The 18,417-nt window shown below is 44.5% G+C and overlaps 1 long non-coding RNA gene across 1 annotated transcript; it reads left to right on the forward strand.

The window, feature by feature from the left end:
- Positions 1-8,241: 8,241 nt before the first annotated feature.
- On the forward strand, positions 8,242-18,196 carry LOC141580406 (uncharacterized). The gene is made up of 4 exons (XR_012512612.1): positions 8,242-8,274; positions 14,125-14,222; positions 16,335-16,484; positions 17,975-18,196. It is a non-coding gene; the product is annotated as an uncharacterized LOC141580406 (long non-coding RNA).
- Positions 18,197-18,417: the final 221 nt, after the last annotated feature.

Genomic DNA, 18,417 nt, shown 5'->3' on the forward strand with positions numbered 1-18,417 from the left:
GCTACATTTAAAAATTCTTGGCTCACATTTTGAGTATTCTAAACGTTATTCCATTGATTTCTGGCATGAATCATTGAGGTTGAAAGTCTAATGACATTCTAATGACATTCTGATTTTCTTTTTCTTTTAAAATACTTATTTTTGCCTGTTTGCACAATGAAATTTTTTCTTTTACTCTAAAATTAAATAGTTTCAGAACGGAGCTATTGTGGGCTGATTTTTTTTTCCCAATATATGCAATGTGTCTGTTCAATATGTAGTTTTAAGCTTTTTTTTTTTTTCATTTTAAGTTTTAATTTGAAGAAAGTTTTTTTTGAACTTTATATTTTGGTTAAAAAAACAAAAACTGGAAAAGCACCAGACTCCTCTTTTTAGAGGGAGGAGTTTTTCCTCATGTGATTCTAAGAATTGTAAGCAGACAGATTTTTCTCAGGCCTAAGACTCTGCTCTCTTTTGTAGGGTGATACCTCATCTCTCTGGCTTTGGGGAGTACCGGAGCTAGCTTGGTACTGCGAGAGCATTTGAACTTGGTGTGTGTGTGATGGCTGAAGGTGTGATGGCTGGCGAGAGCTACAGAGTTAGGGGTAGCTGATAGCAATTTGCAGTGAATGTTTATTACTACAGGAGGCTACCCGCTTCTTCGGGCTTTTTAAGAAAAGTGTGTTTTGGGCCCTGAAGACTGCATGCTCTCTTAGCCCTATCCCTTAGTGGGCTCCACTCCAAAGCCAGTAATCTCATTAGGCAGCAAGCCAAGTTGAAAAGACTACCTGTCAAACAAAACAGCTTTGAAACTGTTGGTAGAAGAAATTTACATTTTTAAAGGTAATCTCCGTTTGTAAGGGCATTTCAGTCTCTGCACTGAACCACTAGGAACTTTCACTCTGGGAACTTTCACTCTGGCTTAAAGTTTATGTAACAAACCTTGTTTTTGCATAGATCTAAGTTGTGTGCCTTTGAGGTGTAAATTTTCTACCTTCCCTGGCCTGACTCCTCTCTTTGAAGACGCAAATTTGGAGTTGCCTCTTTAACAATTGTTTAGAGCATGGAACAGGTATGCAAGATACTACTACTGTAAAGTGAGGAAGAAACTGAAAACTGGCAAATGAAAAGTCTTTTTAAAAAAATTATTATTATTATTATTTTATTTTTTATTTTTATTTTTTTTTTTGAGACGGAGTTTCGCTCTTGTTACCCAGGCTGGAGTGCAATGGCGCGATCTCGGCTCACCGCAACCTCCGCCTCCTGAGTTCAGGCAATTCTCCTGCCTCAGCCTCCTGAGTAGCTGGGATTATAGGCACGCGCCACCATGCCCAGCTAATTTTTTGTATTTTTAGTAGAGACGGGGTTTCACCGTGTTGACCAGGATGGTCTCGATCTCCTGACCTCGTGATCCACCCGCCTCGGCCTCCCAAAGTGCTGGGATTACAGGCTTGAGCCACCGCGCCCGGCCTAAAAAAATTATTTTTATTTATTTTTTGAGACAGGCTCTCACTCTGTTCCTCAGGCTGGAGTGTCTCAACTTCCTGGGCTCAAGTGATCCTCCCACCTCAGACTTCCAATTAGCTAGAACTACAGGTGTGTGCTGTGCCTGTAAAAAATTATCACATGGTCAGAAATTACCAAGCCCAGCTAATTAACATTTTTTTTTTTTTTTCGTAGAGATAGATCTCACCACGTTGCCCAGGCTGGGTGAAAAATTTTTTTTTTTTAGCGGGAGTCTCACTCTGTCTCAGCCTGGAGTGCAATGACGTGATCTCAACTCACTGCAACCTCTGCCTCCCAGGTTCAAGTGATTCTCGGGGCTCAGTTTTCCGAGTAGCTGGGATTACAGGCTTGTGCCACCACATCCAGCTAATTTTTGTATTTTTAGTGGAGACTGGGTTTCACCATTTGGCAAGGTAGGTCTCAAACTCCTGACCTTGTGATCTGCCCACCTTGGCCTCCCAAAGTGCTGTGATTACAGGTGTGAACTACCATGCCCGGCTAAAGAAATCTTACAAATTTATAAGGTCTGCTACTGTCTGTGTGCCTGTTATGTTTATATGAGTCATGCGCATGTGATATTTCACTACCAAATTACCTGAAAGAGCTCTAATCAATTGAATTAAAGAAAAATTAAGCACTCAAATCAACAGTCAGAAAAATAGAAGCTAGCTCAAATGCTTTTCAGTTTATGTGATTTTAGTAATCTTTGGTAAATAAAACGAGTTTCAAAATTCTCTTCAGTAATTTAAAATCTTAAAGTCATTTTATGTTAAATTAAGTAATCCTAGAGTTTTCATTAGAAATAGACTTGCTAATAAGGAAGGAGACCCTTAATCCTCTTCAGCTTCTAGGGTCATTTCCCCTTCAGCCTTCTATATTACATCTCAAAAGAAGAAGTTAGAAGTCAGCCAGAGGAGGGACTGGTTGGTGCTGCTGGCCAGCTTAAGGATAAGACCCCTACTGCTAACCACAATCCCATTTATAGATCACGGATAGGTATGGTATGGAGGAATCTTTCCGGAAGGCATTGTTTTTACTTAAACACGATCAGAACCCCACCTAAGCCATGTACCCCACGCCTACTTCATGGATCGAGACCCTTTCACATGTAATTTCTAGCGTTGTAAGCCTTTAAAAGGGCAAGGATTTTCTTTGTTGGGGAGCTCAGTTGTTAGGCATCTATGCCACCACAGCTCCTGGACGAATAAAACACCACTTCCTTCCCAGTTCGTATTCAAGAGGTTTGTTTGAGATCGCTCCTGCTTCACTGAGAGTTAGAATAGTAGTTAATATATGTAATTGAAACTGCTAGATATAGGAGAAATATTCTACATAGAAAGTATGTTAAGAAAGGAAGATGTGTTTTTGGTACACGTTAAAAAAACAAGATGTAGGTTTTGCTTAAAGGAAAAGCCATTGTGTCTACTCTAGAGGCTATTTAAAAAATGTTTCAAAATGAAGGGAGAAAAATGATACAGATGAAACAAAATGGAGAGAAAGAGGAAGGATAAAAAAGTGGGGAACGAGGAACCTTTGATTCCTAGCTGGCCATGTAGTCACCCATGGTATGGAACTGGAGCTGTGCTGTATTCAGCTACAAATTTCCCTGTGAAATTTAGAGATGGCTCAAACTCCTGGGAAGCTGGTTCATTAGATGCACGAGGAGATGCAAACCCATAAGCACAAAGCAAAATATTCAATCTCTTGGTTATTGTTATCTGTGATAGCTAAAACAAAAGTTGAAAAGTTTAAACAGGCTTTAGGTAAGGTGGCTTTGACTTCTTTAGCTAAATGTTTTTTGGTAATGAATAGTGTATCTGACTAGGGAGTGTTTTCCCTGCTTACTACTGTGAAACAGAAAACATGTACCTCTGCCCTTTGAGCAATGTTAATTGGGCACACTAAATGGGAACTGTTAAGTGTGCTCTGAAGGAGGAGACTACCTCAACAGGCTTTGTGTGAGCAACAAGGCTATTTATTCACTTGGGTGTGAGTGGGCTGAGTCCAAAAAGAGAGTTGAAAGAGAGTGGTGGGATAGGAGCTGGTTTTATAGGTTGGGGGTAGATAATGGAAAGTTACAGTTTAGGGCGGTTTTTCGAAAGCCGGTGGGGGATATGTCACAGGGTCCAGTGTCACAAGATTGACTTATCAGTTGAGGCAGGAACAACGGTAGAATGTCCTAAGGTCAGTTAATCAGGCCACTGGGGCCAGTGTCACAGGTCGACTTATCAGTTGAGGCAGAAGAATGGTGGAATGTCACAAGGGCAGTTAACCAGGTAGTGCAGGAGCTAGCTATTCTTCTCCTTCTGTGGTTTTCTTGCTATCTCAAACTTTCTGGCTCTGGGAGGCCGTCTGGAGGTGTATGTGTGGGTCACAGGGGTCACCATGGTTTGACTATGGTGTAGTCCATGGTACAGTCAGTTCAGAGAAACTTGCTGGAACAAGTAAGATTGTCTGAGCCCACAGAGTGCTGGGTAGAAGCTGGAGTGCTGGTAGGGACAAATTCTCCACTTGATTGTTCTTGTGGAGCCCATACTGGGTCTCATGGCAAAACTATGAACACCTCCCAGTGACAACTACTGGGACTTTGGATTAGAGAATTTCCACTTGAGGGGCATTTACCGCCCTGGTATGGGCGGTATGGGATGTTCTGAAGCTACCCCTATGTTAATGGAAATAACAGGGCCCCAAAGAGTTCCATGATAAAATGGAAATGGTTTACATAGTATTGAAACTGCCATTGCAAAATTGTAACTGAGACAGTGAAAGAGATTTGGCCTAACCAACTCCATCTTGCCTCTGACCCCCAAGCTGTCCTTGTTTATTTCTGGGCATAGGCCGAACTAACGTTGGGAGGAACTTACTTTATAGTTTAAAACAAAGACGATAACAGCCGTTTCCCAAAACAAACTTCCTTCTTGCCTGGGAACCAGGCTGTCTTTGTAGGACTAACAAATTAGCTACATGATTAGAAATTATGGTTTAGGAGTCATGAAGCTGGAGGTAGCAAGATTCTGACTTTCCCTAAACTGCCCCTAAGATCAGAGACCTATTTTCTAGGCCCTGCACTTGATGGATCAGCTGACACCACTCAGACTGATAAACTGACTCATCTGATCATGTGGCCCCCACCCAGGAACTGACTCAATGCAAGAGGACAGCTTCAGTTCCCTAGGACTTCATCTCCTACGTGACCAATCAGCACTAATGGCTCACTGGCTTCCCCCCACCCTCCAAGTTGTCCTTAAAAACTCTGCTCCCCAAATGCTCAGGGAGACTGATTTGAGTAATAATAAAACTCCTGTCTCCCACACAGTAGGCTCTGCATGAATTACTCTTTCTCTATTGCAATTCCCCTGTCTTGAGACATTGGTTCTTCCTAGGCAGCCATCAGGCGACCCCATGGGGTGGTTACAGGATCATGCTACCTGAGGAGTACAGGGAGGAGGTACTCACAAGCAGGGAGCTTCTCTTCTTTGTTTTTCCCTCGGACTGACTCTGGAACTGTGTGAGGAGCTACTCAACAGCTCTGGGCTGATTGACAAAGAGCTGCTTGGGTTGTGGATTGCAGTTCCAAGGTGAACAAAGGAAATCCTGTTTGGATGACTACTACTCTGATTGAAGAAGAGTCAAAAAGACCTTTTTCTTTTGAGCTATTTATACGTTACAATGATTGAGTAAAGTATGCATTTTTTTTTTTTGTAAGCAAAATTTACCTTTCTCTCTATCCGAATTTTCCAAAATTTGAAAACTATTTGTGAGTATTCTTATTTTATTGGCAATATATTTATTTGCATAAGTTCAGTAAGAATCTGTTTTCTTTTGTAACAGGACACAATCAGAGGTGCTGGTCCTTTTACCAGTGCTTTGACTGTGATGGCTTAGTTTCAGATATGACCAGGCTGAGAAACTGAGGTTGGCTTCATAAAGTCAATAAAAAGCCCCTTGGAGGCCAGGCATGGTGGCTCACACCCAGCACTTTGGGAGGCTGAGGTGGGCAGATCACCCGAGGTCAGCAGTTGGAGACCAGCTTGGCCAACCTGGTGAAACCCTGTCTCCACTAAAAACACAAAAATTAGCTGGGCGCCAGGGGCAGGCACCTGTAATCCCAGCTACTGGGGCGGAGGTTGCAGTGAGCCAGGATCGCACCACTGCACTCCAGTAGCTTGGTTTCTTTACAAGGTTTCTGACTGTAATATGAAAAGAATGTCGCTTTCTATTAGGCCCAGGAACCTTAAGATATTCTGGGACCTTCTCTCTTGTCTGTGAGAAGAGAGTAATTCCTACAGGTATTTGCCAAAGTCTAATGGCAAGTCCTTCTCTTGGCTTCTGATGGGGAGGCTTCTAAAAAATCAAATCGAAAAGTCCTTATAAAAGCTTCAGCAAAGCCAACTTAAAAGGAAGCTCTATGGCTGATTGCTATGATTGCTACATGTTATGTAAGGAACCAGACCAAGTATAGTGAGACCAACATACATTTATTTATTTATTTATTTGTATTTATTTTGTTATTTTGTTTTTAGAGATGGAGATTTGCTCTGTCATCCAGGCTGGAGTGCAGAGGTGCGATCTCGGCCCACTGTAACCTCTGCCTCCTGGGTTCAAGCAATTCTCCTGCCTCAGCCTCCCAAGTAGCTGGGATTACAGGTGCCCGCCACCATATCCAGTTAATTTTTGTATTTTTAGTAGAGACAGTGTTTCACCATGTTGGCCAGGCTGGTTTTGAACTCCTGACCTCTGGTGATCCACCTGCCTTGGCCTCCCAAAGTGCTGGGATTACAGACGTGAGCCATTGTGACCTGAAATTTATTTTGCAAATAAATTTGGCTCACTGTGAATTATTTGTGGAAATGGGGACACCGGAGAGAGAAAAAATTTAGATTCTAGCCCTGACCATTGTTTTGAGTTTTTAAATTTTTTTGGCTACAATTGTACTAATCCTGAATTATTTTCCAGCTATAAGAAGTCTCTTAAAAAGAATAAGGTTTCAATTATTTTTTAAATTTATTTGTTTATTTATTTGTCGAGGGGTGTGCGTGTGCGTGTGTGTGTGCGTGTGTGTGTGTGAATTGTCTTCATGATGCTTTTAGTTGGCTCCTTAATGGAATGGGTGTTTTGTTTTTGTTGTTCTGGAATAAAAATTCATTCTCTCTCTCTCTCTCTCTCTCTCTCCCCCTCTCCCTCTCTCTCCCTTTTTCTGAGACAGAGTCTCACTGTTGCCCAGGCTGGAGTGCAGTGGGGTGATCTCTGCTCACTACAGCCTCCCCCTCCCAGATTCAAATGATTCTTCTGCCTCAGCCTCCTGAGTAGCTGGGATTACAGGTGCACACCACCACACCCGGCTACAGATTCTCTTGTTTTTTAAATTAAATATTTAATTTTAATTTTTATTGTTTAGAGACAGAGTCTTGCTTAATTGCCCAGGCTGGAGTGCAATGGTGCAGTTATAGCTCACTGTGGCCTAAAACTCCTAGGCTCAAGTGATCCTCTTGCCTCAGTCTCCAGAGTAGCCGGGGCTACAGGTGTGCACCACCATGCTTGTCTAATTTTGTGATATTTTAAATTTTTTGTAGAGACATTCTTGCTTTTTAGCCAGGCTGGTATCAAAACTTCTGGCTTCAAGCAGTTCTCCCTTCTTGGCTTCCCAACGTGCTAGGATTACAGCTGTGAGCCACTATGCCTGGCCTACAAATTCTCTTTTGATTGTAATTCTTGTGTGCATTACATTTCTTTTTGAGACAGGGTCTTGCTCTGTTGTCCAGGCTGGAGTGCAGTGGCACAAACTTGACTCACAGCAACCTCCGGCAATCTCCACCTCCGGAGCTCAAAGATCCTCCCACCTCAGCTTCCCAAGTAGCTGGGATTACAGGGGTGCACCACCATGCCCAGCTAATTTTTGTTTCTTTAGCAGAGATGGGGTTTTGTTATGTTGCTCAGGTTGATCTCAAACTCCTAACTTCAAGTGACCCACCCACCTTGGTGAGCCATCACATCCAGCCTTACATTTCTGTCTGTTGCCCAGGCTGGAGTGCAGTGGCATGATCTTGGCTCACTGCAGCCTCCACCTCCTGGGTTCAAGCCATTCTCCTGCCTCAGCCTCCCCAGTAGCTGGGATTTCAGGTACCTGCCACCATGCCTGGCTAATTTTTGAATTTTTAGTGGAGATGGGGTTTCACTATGTTAGCCAGGCTGGTCTCAGACTCCTGACCTCAGGTGATCCGCCCACTGCCTCCCAAAGTGCCTGGATTGCAGGCATGAGCCCTTGCGCCTGGCCCAAATCATTAACTGTATGTATCTCTCATTGTTTTACTTCCAAGAAAACAGAAGTCTTGGTATTCTGAAGACTAGAGATGATTCAACAGCCTATGAATCTATTCCATCTGGAATCCTACTGGCCCTGATCTGTTTCCCATTGCCAAGGCACTGCTGTTTAAACTGTACCATACCAAGCACCCTCCCTAAAGGCTCAGCGGCCATAGTGGAAGAAGATACATGGGATTGTAAGAGACAGAATATGGGGTTGGAGTGTAGAGGCTGAAGCAAGGCCATCTTGGATGCTAACGCACCATGCTAGCTATTGATTAACCCCAGTTCCAGGAAGGCCGATGAGACTTCCAGTTTATGTATTGTTCCTTGTATAAGAGCACGGACTTACTGCAAATCCTGCCCTTAGGGCAAATTCCTACCCATTCCCTCAGAAGCATGTGTGCCATTCCCCAACGGCTTATAACCCCTGGGTCTAGGGCGTAATGGCATGGGGACCCACCAGCTTGTCTGCCAGCATCTGGGGTAGGTTTGCACAAACTCCTGTCCCCTGCGAAATAGTTCCTCTTCCTTGCTCTCCTCCCCTTTTACTCTGACTTTTTTTTCTTCCTTCCTTCCCTCCCTCCCTCCCTCCCTCCCTCCCTCCTTCCTTCCCTCCTGCCTGCCTTCTTTTCCTTCCTTCCTTTTTTTCTCTTTTGTTTTTAAGATGGAGTCTCACTCTTACCCAGGCTGCAGTATAGAGGCACCATCTCAGCTCACTGCAACCTCGGGTCCCTGTGCTCCAGCAATCCTTCCGCTTCAGCCTCCCAAATAGCAGGGACCACTGATGCATGCCACCATGACCAGCTAAATTTTAGTATTTTTCGTAGAGGCGGAGTTTCATCATGCTGCCCAGGCTGATCTTGAACTCCTGAGCTCAAGTGATCCACCCATCTCCGCCTCCCAAAGTGCTGAGATTACAGGCGTGAGCCACCACGCCCCGCCACCTGAGAGAAATCCTCTTTTCTTTGGCCTTGTTGTTCCTATTTTGCTCTGTTTGGATTTTACGTCCAGGCTTTCCTCCTCAGGGTGGAGTTTTGTCCAGAAGGATGGTTTGGTTTGGTTTGTTTGAGAGTTCACGGTGCCTGGAAATCTGGATCACTCCACCGCTGCTAGAGCTTTCCATCGTCCATGGTCTCCACGTGATCACCTTTCATCCCAATGTCAGCTGGCCACTGTTCTCCAGTGGCGCACTGAATGTTCCAGTGAGTTCCTGGGGACTTTCAGTTCTTACGGGTGGTGTCACGAGTCCCTTTACCTTCCATCTTCTTGATGCCGCGCAGGCCATTGCAGTCATTGGTAGCTTGTTTCCACTCACTCAAATTTTGGAGCTCAAGGAGAATCCGGTTGCTGGGGTTTGTTGTAGGTGTTGGTCATGGGTTTTGGTTTTGCTAACATAGCTGTTGTGAATGTTTTAGTGGTAGGATGCAAAAAGATTGAAAACTACTTTACTGCCTGGTTGTACAACTTGGTCAATTTACTAAAAATTGTTCAATTGTGCACTGAACATAGATAAATTAAAAAAATATATATGTATACATATTTAATAATAAAACACACACGGGAGTCTCACTATGTGGCCCAGGCTGGGCTTGAACTCCTGGGCTGAAGCTATCATCCTGCCTCAGCCTCCCAGAGTACTGGGATCACAGGCATGAGCCACCTCCTGCACACGGACGCTTTTCTGTTCTTCAGACCATTATGGGCCAGGTTAGCGGAGCCGTGCACGTGCTGGTTAAGTGGTCACCTGCAGGAACAGCTCCACCAGGCAGCGTCTTTTGCAGGGCCCGCAAGTCTGGTCACCACTGTTTACCCCACTGATCAGCTCTAGAAGCACGTAGATCCAGAGACACCACTACTGAGTTTCTTCATGGCCAAGAATTCCGCTTTTCTAGCACTGGGTGGATGACAGGAAACCACGCACATTCCTTTTGATAAAATGGGGAGCCCGCATCTGAAGAACAGCGAGTATTAACTAGGGCAAACTGAGCTAGAAGACCAGGAATTAAACTACAGTAAGGTAGATCGTGGTCATATCACCGGGGATGTGAAATCCAGGACTGATGGCTAAGCACCGGCAACTAGGGTAAGACAGGTTCGATTTAGAATGCCATGTCCATCATTTATTAGCTACGTGGTGTTAAGCAAATTTCTTACCCTCTCTGAGCCTCATCTGCCTTGCCTGTTGTTTAGTCCTATGGATTAAATGAGATAACACACGCAAAGGATTTAGTGTAGTAACAGGCATTAGCAAGCATTGGTTACATGCTGGGCGGGGTCTCCAAGACTGTAGGCTCCTCCTTAGAACTCCCTGCTGAGAAAGACAATTATCCATCCTTGCAGTTTGACCTTGCCTTGTCTGAGTTCAGGGTGGGTCTTTTGTAGCGTAGCTTTGCAAGACCTAGGAGAGCCCACAGAGGGTTGGTCCAAAATAGAATTTCAGGGAAGTGCCTGCAGGGGGCAGAATTGTGACAGAGAAACTACTCTCATTAACGTTTGGCACAATCACAGTCATTAGCTATTTTCACTGAAACGATTATCCAGTGCAAGGAAAACAAACAACCCCCCCACCCACCCCCACCTCCCCCACCTCCCCCCGCCCCCCTGCACTTGTGACCAAATAGAAACCACTGCTGACTGGGTGGATACGGTAGGTCGTTCTGTGCTGTGGATACACACCTTTTGTCTTCTACCCAGGCAGGGATCCTGGGTGGGGTGAGGCTATCCGAGCTGCAGGCTTGGGAAGCAAACCAGAAAGGGCAGGGAGGCAGCTTGAGGGCGTCTGTGGGCTGGGCGTGTTTGGAAGTTGCTACCTCTGCGGGGTTGCTTTGATCTCCCAGGCACAGAACATTTGAGTGCTCTTTGCAAAATCCTGTTTTGGGACTCACTGATGCTGAAATGCCAAGCCACAGAGGATGAACAAAGGAACGTGGCCAGACATCTGGATGGGACACACACTAGGCCCCTCCACCCAACATGTCCTCAGTGACACTCATCACTTGCCTCTCAAACTGGTCCTCCTCCAGTTCAGTGAATTGTGTCACCATGACTTAGTCACCATGCTGAAAATCTGGGTGTCCCATCTCCTCCCTGTCCCTCTCTGCCTGCTTTCCTCTCTCCCCGTGGCATTTGTAGACTTGGCTGACTGTCCCAGAGGCAACCTCGTGCTCACCACGCCTCTCCAACTGAGAGTAGACCATTCCTCTCACCTTGACCACGGCAATGGCCACTCTAAGTAAACACCTGCCTCTAGCCACAGCCACGTGTACCTCACCATTTCTTTGCAGTACTCCCTGGCCATCTTTCTTTGTTTTTCTGTAGAAAGGGCCCTACTCTATAACTCAGGCTAGAATCAAGTGGTATGATCAGAGCTCACTGTAACCTTGAACTCCTGGGATTGAGCAAAATCCTCCTGCCTCAGCTTCCTGAGTAGCTAGGACCACAGGCACATACCACCATGTCCGGCTAATTTTTAAATTTTTTGTAGAGACAGACTTTTGGTAGGCTGCCCAGGTTCTGTCTTTCTAAAACTAGGCACACACTCGCTAAACTTTTAGTGACGTTATTACCGAAGAAAGGAGCGTACAGGTAGTAGGAAACATAGCTGTCTTTGTCTTGTGCAACATGAGCCAGGCACTGTGCTGAACAATATACATACACCTCTCAATCAAGATTACATGAAAAGTCATGCGGAACCCCATGTCCATGCCATTTCCTTTCCCCTTCCTTCAGTAAGCCCTTTCTCAGCTACAACTTCCTCCTTTAGGGATGCCAGAGATTTTTGCTCAGTGACTGGAGACATCCCCTTATGAAAAACACGATTACGTTCTATTTAATGCATAAGAAGATGGAGGCGCAGAGAGGTTAAGTAAGTTGCCTCATGTCACGCACTAAGGGAAAAAGTGTTAATGTTATCTCAGGTAATCTGACTTCCCAGGCCTCCTGTTTAACCACTAAACTTAGGATGAGTAATAAGGCCCTTGCATCTCAGGAACATGGGCCAGCAGGAGAGGTAGATATAGACATGTAATGTTAATGCGGTATGACAGATGTTCTGGAGACGTGAGGAAGAAGTGGGCCAGTTGTCTTCCTTACCTTTTCTCCACACCACGCAACTTGGTTTTTATATCGTATCAGCATAGTCTTCACAATTTTGAGGTCTAAATATTTAAAAATATTCGCAGGCCGGGTGCGGTGGCTCATTCCTGTAATCCCAGCACTTTGGGAGGCTGAGGCAGAGGATGATTTGAACTTAGGAGTTCGAAACCAGCCTGGCCAATATGGTGAAATCCCATCTCTGCACAAAATACCAAACTTAGTTGGGTGTGGTGGTGCACGCCTGTAGTCCTAGCTACTCAGGGGGCTCAGGTGGGAGGATGGCTTGAGCCTGGAGGCAGTGTTTGTAGTGAGCGGAGATCATGCCACTGCACTGCAGCCCGGGGGACAGAATGAGACCCTGACTTAAAAAAAAAAAAAAGAAAGAAAATACTGTATAGTTGGAGAATAGGTGCAGTGGAATGATTGTTCTCCACCTAGCTCTGCTCCCGTGCCCCCCAAGTTGTGCCCCCACTCAGTGTAGAGCCTTTTATTCCTAATATTAGAGTAATGATTCATGAAGCTTTGTCAAAAAGAAGGAGGGACGGAGGGAGGGAGGGAGGGAGGGAAGGAAGAAATGAAGGAGGGAGAAAGTGAAAGAGAGAGAGAGAGAAAGAAAGCAAGAAAGGGAGGGAGGGAGGGAAGGAAGGAAAGAAGGAAGGAAGGAAGGAAGGAAAGAAAGAAAGGAGAAAGGAAGGGAGGGAAGGAAGAAAGGAAGGAGAAAGAGAGAGAACGAAAGCAAGAAAGGAAGGAAGGAAGGGAGGGAGGAAAGGAAGGCAGGAAGCGAGAAAGAAGGAAGGAAAGGAAGGAGGGAAAAAAAGAACTGGGAGCAGAGTCTGATTGGCTCTGATCTTTGATCTTTGGCCATTGGTGAGTATGACTTTTGTGTCAACGGAAAAACCCTAGCCCAGCACGGTGGCTCACGCCTGTAATCCCAGCACTTTGGGAGGCCGGGGCGGGCAGATCACGAGGTGAAGGGTTCAAGACCAGACTGGCCAACATGGTGAAACCCCGTCTCTACTAAAAAAATAAATAAATAAAAATACAAAACTTAGCTGGGCATGGTGGCTCATGCCTGTAATCCCAGCTACTCGGGAGGCTGAGGTAGGAGAACTGCTTGAACCGCGACCTGGGAGGTGGAGGTTGCAGTGAGCCGAGACTGCACCACTGCACTCCAGCCTGGGCTACAGAGAGAGACTACAGAGAGAGACTCCATCTCTCTCTCTCTCTCTCTCTCTCTCTCTCTCTCTCTCACACACACACACACACACACACACACACATAGAGAGAGAGAGAGAGAGAGAGAGAGAGAGAGAGAGACAAAACCCTGTATCTCCCTTTGTGGGGTTACAGCAGAAAGTCTGACAGCTCACAAAAAATATTAACCTTCACAGATAATATCAATCAATTATTCTGTCTCAGCCAAATGGAGTCGCTACTAAATGGGCCTGGGCGTCATTTCCGTGGGGAGCACTGTGTGAGCCCCTGAAACTAGTGCCCTCATCTCTCCTCTCTTCTTCCCCTTCCCAACTCTCCTTCTCTTACTTTCTCTTTTCCTTCCTCCTCCACTGTGTATTAAGCATCTATTTCTGCCAGGTACAGAGCTGGGAGCTGGGATACAGGGACAAATAAGACACAGAGCCCATCCCTAAAGAGGCAGTGTCCCCACTATAGCAGGGAAGAACATGGGCTTTAGGACCTGAGTGTGTCGCTCAAAATTCTAGCTCCACTAACTTGCCAGCTGTGTGATCTTGACAAGTTCCTTAACCTCGCTGGGTCTCAGCTTCCTCATGTATAAGATAGATAACCCTGAGGACTCTGCCTCAGAGTTGTTGTGTGGCTTACAATGAGAGAATTAAGTCATGCACTTAGAACGGTGCCAGGCACGTGAAAACACTGCATAGGTATTTGTTATTATTTGCATAGTCTAGTACAGTCCTGAAAGCTGCATTCTGATCATTTATATTCTCCCAAGATAAATTACACAGCATGGCACATAGTAACTTCTCGATCTATAAAATGGCAATTTGAATGGAAAATTCTGGAATTATTGTAGGTAAGCTATTATTTTGTTCCTCCTTGCTGAAGTGTGAAGGAAATACAAAAGTAATCTGTTAAGGGAATTTTGAGCATGACATCTTTGGTGTCGAGACAATACAATGATTAAAACCTAGTAGTGAAGACAGGCTGAAAGGTTGTTGTTGCTGTTTTTTGAGTCGGAGTTTCACTTTCGTTGCCCAGGCTGGAGTGCAATGGCGCAATCTCAGCTCACCACATCCTCCGCCTCCTGAGTTCAAATGATTCTTCTGCTTCAGCCTCCTGAGTAGCTAGGATTACAGGCATGTGCCACCACACTTGGCTAATTTTTGTATTTTTAGTAGAGATGAGGTTTCTCCATGTTGGTCAGGCTGGTCTCAAACTCCCAACTTAGGTGATCCATCCACTTTGACCTCCCAAAGTGCTGGGATTACAGGCGTGAGCCACCTCGCCCAGCCTGAAAGATTTAACTATCACCATCTTAGTTGGTCTGGAATGAATTATCTCCCCTGGGACCCAAAAAGTGGTGATAAGTTATTAATTAATTAAACTAGACAAGACAATCCTAGGCCTGCTGACTCTAACCGGGGTTTAGCAATGTGCACTAGAGTTCAGCACTCCAGCTGTTCTTTCTTTCTGTTTTTTTTATTTTTATTTTTTGAGACAGGGTCTCACTCTGTTGCCTAGGCTAAGGTACAGTGGTATGATCATGGCATACTGCAGCTTTGACCTTCTGGACTCAACCTCCTGAGTAGCTGGGACCATAGGTGTATGCCATCATGCCCAGCTAATTTATTATTATTATTATTATTTGTAGAGACAGGATCTCACTATGTTGCCCAGGCTGGTCTTGAACTCCTGGGCTCAAGAGACCCTCCCACCTCAGCCTCCCAAAATGCTGGGATTACAGGTGTGAGCCACTGCATCTGGCTAGCACTTCAGCTTTTAGCAAAGAGAAAAGAAAGAACAAATTTCAACCAAGCTTCACTATCCTCACAATAGATATCATGTGTGTGACGGTGGGGTGGTAGTGTTGAAGGCGAAGGGGTGGGTGTGGGCTGACAGCATGAATCTGCAGTATCAATTGAGGAAGCCAACATTTTAAACTATTCTTGGATTGAGTTTTTTTTCCATTTCGTTAGCCAGATCATTTCTTTTATTTTTATTTATTTTTTAAAGTGAAAGTAAGTTTATTAAGAAAGTAAAGGAATAAAAAGAATGGCTACTCCATAGGCATAGCAGCTCAGACCATTTCTTCTAAAGGTGCTATTAGGAACAAGTATTCTCTCTCAGAGACTTTCTTTTTATAAAGTTAAGTAATCACATGTGTGTTTGAAGTAGGTCAACAAAGAGGAGTTGTCTGGTTTTGCTTTCTAAGCAACTCTGCCTGTCTTGTCATCTACATAACTTTTTAATTAGAAGTCTCTTCCAAGTTCACAAGTAAGAACTGCACCCCTGCTGCCTGAAAGCGCAGAATTATTTACACTAACAAACGTCTCACGAAGGCATGTCACAAACATGGCTAGACAAAAAGATTATTCATGTTCATAGGATTTAAAGCTGGGGTGTCCAATCTTTTGGCTTCCTCGGGCCACATTGGAAGAAGAATTGTTGCAGGCCACACAAAAAATACACCAATGACAGCTGATGAGCCAAAGAAAAAATTGCAAAAAATATTTAATAATGTTTTAGGAACATTTATGAATTTGTATTGGGCTGCATTCAAAGCTGTCCTAGGCCACATTGATTTAAAACTTTGATGCTAGTATTTCTACAAAGACAAGTGGGACTGAAACAGCCAATATTATTTCAAAAGTCATGATATTACTCAGGGCTTAGTAGGGCTCAGGTAATTTACCTGAATCAAAAATGGAAACAGAATGATGGTGTGGGTGAGCCAGGCAGAGCTGTGAATGTGACCTTCTTTGAGAAAAGGATCTTTGTAGATGTAATTAACTTGAGGCTTGCCCCAAGTTCAGCTGCATCACTTACTCATTGTGTGTCTTGGGCAAGTTTCTTTTCTGAGCCTCAGTTTCTTTGTCTACAAATTAGAGCAAATAGTAAAACTCTATGATCTTCAAATCCAAGAGCTCTGGAAATTGACATTCTATTCTAACTAATATGGTGATGAATCCAATTGACCTCAATTATTTTGTTCATAAAACTCTTTCATGTGGCTTTTTATAGTCTGTTTATTTTATTTAATGTTAATCTACATGTTTTGCTAAACAATTATTAAAGTATTAGTTTAATAATTGGAGTGCAGCCCCAGACCCTGCTGGGTGTAGCACATAATATATTATACTTGTAACATTTTTTTTTTTTGTCAAAAATCTAGAAAATTTTGAGTTCCAAAGCATATCTGGCTGCAAAGATTTCAGATAGCAAACTGTGGACCCATACCTTCCTCATAGGATTATGACAACAGCATGAAACAATGCACATAGAATTTCTGGAACACCCTATGTGAATGCTATTTCCCTTCCCCTTTTCTCTGAAGAATCTTTTCTAAGACACCAACTTCTTCCTTCAAGCAGCAGCCAGAAATGTTTGCTCAATGACTGGTAGGGGTTATCCATGCTTTTGGCATTTGTATCTTTTCGCCCAACTTGCCTACTAGTCTGTAAACTCTTTCAGGGTAGGGATTGTGTTCCAGTGATTAGTGGCACACAAGCTGCCAGAAGTTTAACAAATATTTAAACAATAAATGCAACAACGATTTACTAGGTTTCTGGTGGGATCCATAGTTTCTTGATCACATGTTGGGTAGAGATGCACCATGGAAGGGGGTTTTTCTACAGCTGTACAGGAAAAGTTTTGGAGTCTTGGGGAAGCCAGCAGGAGAGGGCTGCCGTGGGAGGCAATGATAGGGACTCCCTGCGTCCAGGTTTGCCTGGCACTGTCCTGCTTTACACCTGTTGTCACAGGACAATCAATGACTCATGTATTAGTCCATTCTCACACTGCTAATAAAGACATGACCAAGACCAGGTAATTTATAAATAAAAGAGGTATTTTTGTTTTTGTTTGGAGACAGTCTTACTCTGTCACCCAAGCTGGAGTGCAGTGGTGCAATCTTGACTCACTGCAACCTCCACTTTAGGTTCAAGTGATTCTCATGTCTCAGCCTCCTGAGTAGCTGGAATTACAGGTGTACACCACCATGTGTGGCTAATTTTTGTCATTTTAGTAGAGACAGGGTTTCACCATGTTGACCAGGCTGGTCTCGAACTCCTGGCCTCAAGTGATCCACCCACCTTGGTCTCCCAGTGTTGTTATTACAGGCGTGAGCCACTGTGCCTGGCCAGAAAGAGGTTTAATTGACTCACAGTTCAGCATGGCTGGGGAGGCCTCCGGAAACTTACAATCATGGCAGAAGGGGAAGCAAACAGGTCCTTCTTCACATGGCAGCAGCAAGGAGAAGTGCTGAGCAAAAGGGGGAAAAGCCACTTATAAGACCATCAGATCTCATGAGAACTCACTCACTATCACAAGAACAGCAGCATTATGGGAACTACAATTAAAGATGAGATTTGGGTGGGGACACAGCCAAACCATATCAACTCCCATTTTCTCTCTTGCATTCTCAAATGTGTCTTCATTTGGATAAATCCTGTGGACACTCTGCACAAAGTGCACTAGGGGGAAGCCTCAAGGTGCAAGGAGTTTTTTGTGTGTGCAGGGTAGAAGGGGAGGAGGTTCACTAAAAGGAGAGAAGAGGGTGCCTTAAAAAGGTAGGCTTGAGGGGTAGAGGAGACAGACGTGAGGCTAGCAACAACCTCGATCCCCTTAACAATGATTAAGAGCATAGCCTTTGGAGTCAGTAGACATGAGGACGTATGTCAGCTGTATAACTTACTGGCTGTATAACATACTATAGTGGGTTAAATGGTGGCCCCTAAAAAGATACACCAATGTCTTAACTCTAGGAACTTGTGAATGCGACTCTTGGAAAAAGAGCCTTTGTAGATGTAATTAACTGAAGGCTCTCGAGAGGAGATCACCCTGGATTATCCTGGCGGGTCCTAAATCCAGTGACAAATATCCTTATAAGAGAAACACAGCAGAGAGACCTGGAGAGGAGGAGAAGGCCGCGTGAAGATGGAACAGAGACTGGAGTTACTCAGCCAAGTCAAGGAATGCCTGGAGCCACCAGAAGCCGGAAGAGGCAAGGAAGGATCCCGCCCTAGAGCGTTTGGAGGCATGTGGCCCTGCCAACGCCTTGATTTCAAACTCTGGCCTCCATAATTATGAAATAAATTCTTGTTTTAAGCCACCAAGTTTGTGGCAACTTCTTACAGGAACCCTAGGAAACTAACACACAGAGTGTGACTTACCTAAACATTGTGAGCCTCAGTTACCCTATCTGAAAATGGGGCTAAAACTCGGACCTACCTTTTAGGGCTGCCTTAAGGAGTAATAGAAATTATACATGGGAATTGCATGGCACCAAGTTGGTCCTTAATAGTTGGAAAGTTGTTAAACAATGGCTGATGG

This window comes from Saimiri boliviensis, chromosome 11 (genome assembly GCF_048565385.1).
Source record: "Saimiri boliviensis isolate mSaiBol1 chromosome 11, mSaiBol1.pri, whole genome shotgun sequence".
Classification (NCBI taxonomy): domain Eukaryota; kingdom Metazoa; phylum Chordata; class Mammalia; order Primates; family Cebidae; genus Saimiri; species Saimiri boliviensis.